Source organism: Alosa sapidissima, chromosome 24, assembly GCF_018492685.1.
Source record: "Alosa sapidissima isolate fAloSap1 chromosome 24, fAloSap1.pri, whole genome shotgun sequence".
NCBI lineage: Eukaryota > Metazoa > Chordata > Actinopteri > Clupeiformes > Clupeidae > Alosa > Alosa sapidissima.
The window spans coordinates 25,303,872-25,306,750 of record NC_055980.1 but is presented as its reverse complement, the minus strand read 5'-3'; positions in this window follow the sequence as shown (position 1 = coordinate 25,306,750).

The following is a 2,879-nucleotide window of genomic DNA, read 5'->3' as shown; positions in this document are numbered from 1 at the left end:
AAAAAATTGCTGTTCAGAGGATATTCTTATCCTTGGAGGAGATTTCAATTGTACTGCACAAAATTTTGACAGAAATCATGTCGAGCCGCACATGCCCTCTCGTAGACGGCTTGTAGAGATTATGAAGTCCAATGATCTTAGTGATATTTGGAGGAACTTTCATGGTGAACAGAAGCAATATACTTGGGCACACTCATATAATAATTGTTTGTCTCTTGCAAGACTTGACAGGTTTTATGGTTTCAAACATCAGCGTAGTCTATTCAGGAAATGTTCAATAATTCCAGTTGGCTTTTCTGACCATAGTTTGGTTTTCTGTTCTTTATTTCTAGAATTTGTAAAACCAAAAAGTGCCTACTGGCACTTTAATACCAATTTGTTGGCTGATGGCCATTTTAGAGAAGTCTTCCTTTTTTTCTGGAAGGAATTTAGAACCACGAAATCCTGTTATAAGTCTTTGCAGCAATGGTGGGATTGTGCCAAGGTACAAATAAAACAACTCTGCCAGGAGTATACAGCCAATGTCACAAGGAACACAACACTCTCAATGAAAAAAATAGAGGAGGAAATAATCGAACTTCAAAATCTGGCAGAACAAACGGGTGATCAGGCACCCACTGAAATTCTTAACTCAAAAAAGAAAACATTGGCTGACTTTTTAGGTTTGAGGGCACAGGGAGCTCTGGTCAGGTCCCGCTTCCAGAGTGTGGAGCTGATGGATGTACCATCAAAATTCTTTTTTAACTTGGAGGTAAAGAATGGACAGAGGAAGTTCATTCATGCTTTGAGGTCTGAAGATGGGAGAATCCTTTCTAATTCTCCAGAAATACGCAATAGAGCAGTACATTTTTATAAGGAGCTTTATAACAGCGAAAATCCACAAGATCAGGCGACTGACAAGGCTTTTCTTTGTGACCTACCTAAGGTATCTGAAGAGGCAAACACAGCCCTTGGAAGGGTGTTGACCCTAGAGGAGCTGGAGAGAGCCCTCCACAGTATGGAGAGTGGCAAAGCACCTGGGGTGGATGGCCTGCCAGTAGACTTTTATAAGTCCTTTTGGCCAGAGTTGGGCACAGAGTGCTTGCTGTTCTGAGAGACAGCATCACCAGAGGGGTGCTGCCACTGAGCTGCCGTAGAGCAGTGCTCACTTTACTGCCAAAAAAGGGAGACCTGACAGATATAAGGTCCTGGAGGCCGGTGTCAGTCCTCTGCTCTGAATACAAACTGCTGTCTAAAGTTTTAGCAAATAGACTTGGGGAGGTTTTGGAGCAGGTAATCCACCCTGACCAGACCTACTGTGTGCCAGGCAGATTGATTCACAACAATGTTTCCTTCATCAGAGATGTCTTCTATATTGGCAAATACTTCAATCTGGATTTTGGTGTGGTTTCAATTGACCAAGAAAAGGCATTTGATAGGGTTGAGCATAATTATTTGTGGAATACCTTGTCAGCCTTTGGTTTCAGCCCCAATTTTATTCGAATGATCAAAGCATTGTATTGTGACATTGAAAGTATTCTCAAGGTTAATGGTGACTTGTGCGCTCCTTTTAAGGTATACAGAGGTGTCCGTCAAGGATGTCCCTTGTCGGGCATGCTGTATAGTCTGGCTATTGAACCTTTCCTTGTAAGGTTGAGGAAGGAGATTGTTGGAGTGAAAATCCCTAACTGTGATGATGTTTTTAAATTGTCAGCTTATGCTGACGATGTGGCTGTCCTTGTTAATGGCCAGAGAGATGTTGACATGCTTTTAAAAATTTGCAATGAATTTAAGGTTGTTTCTTCAGCAAAGATAAATTGGTCAAAAAGCATAGCCTTGCTGGTTGGGAGTTGGGTGAGTGGCGAACCTGGTCTGCCTGATGGCTTAGTTTGGAATAGGGGTGGTTTTAAATACCTGGGTGTTTTCTTAGGTGATGATGCTTTTATTCAAAAGAATTTTGATGGGGTAATTGAAAAAGTTAAAGGTCGTCTAGAGAAATGGAAATTTCTTTTCAGTATTACTTCGTACAGGGGGCGTGTTCTCATTATTAACAACCTGGTTGCATCCTCTCTTTGGCATCGGCTGGCTTGTGTGGATCCTCCTTCAAACCTGCTACCGAAGATTCAGTCAGTCCTGGTTGATTTTTTCTGGGACAAATCTACACTGGGTACCTCAGAGTGTTTTATATCTGCCTAAGGAGGATGGTGGACATGGACTTATTCATCTACAGAGTCGAACTGCTGCCTTCCGTCTGCAGTTTGTACAGCGTCTTCTCACAGGATCACTGGACTCAAGCTGGAAAGCTGCAGCCTGTTGTATTTTACAACTTTTTGAAGGGTTGGGCTTAGATAGGTCTTTGTTCTGGTTTAATCCAAATAGAATGAATTTTAATTTACTTCCTGCATTTTATAAGAATCTGTTCAAAGTCTGGTCTCTGTTTATAATTCAACGCCCACGACAGACAAGCTCATTATTCTGGTTGTTAAAGGAGCCTCTGATTCATGGTTCGGTTCTTGATGTGAGTCAGGACTTGTCCCTGGTACCTACTTCTAAGCTTATCAGCTCTGGAGTTACAACCCTTGGGGATCTAGTAGAGTTTGCTGTCCTGATATCAGTAATAGCCATACTTTAGCTCAGCACTTAGGTGTGAAGTCCATTAGGATAGTTGATCAGCTACTTGGGAAATGGCGGTCTCTCCTAAACTGGGGAGGAGATGCAATTGCTTGGAGATTATTTTGGGGGGGAGTGTAGTCCTGACTGCCATGACCCCTTTCCCAGACTTACTCTACTTCCAGATTTAACAGGTTGCACTGGTTGCTTCTTACTCCCAGATAGTTTAGTTTTCCTGGGTCCTACAGCTGCAACTAGTAAATCATTGTACAAACTGTGGTTCTCTCCCT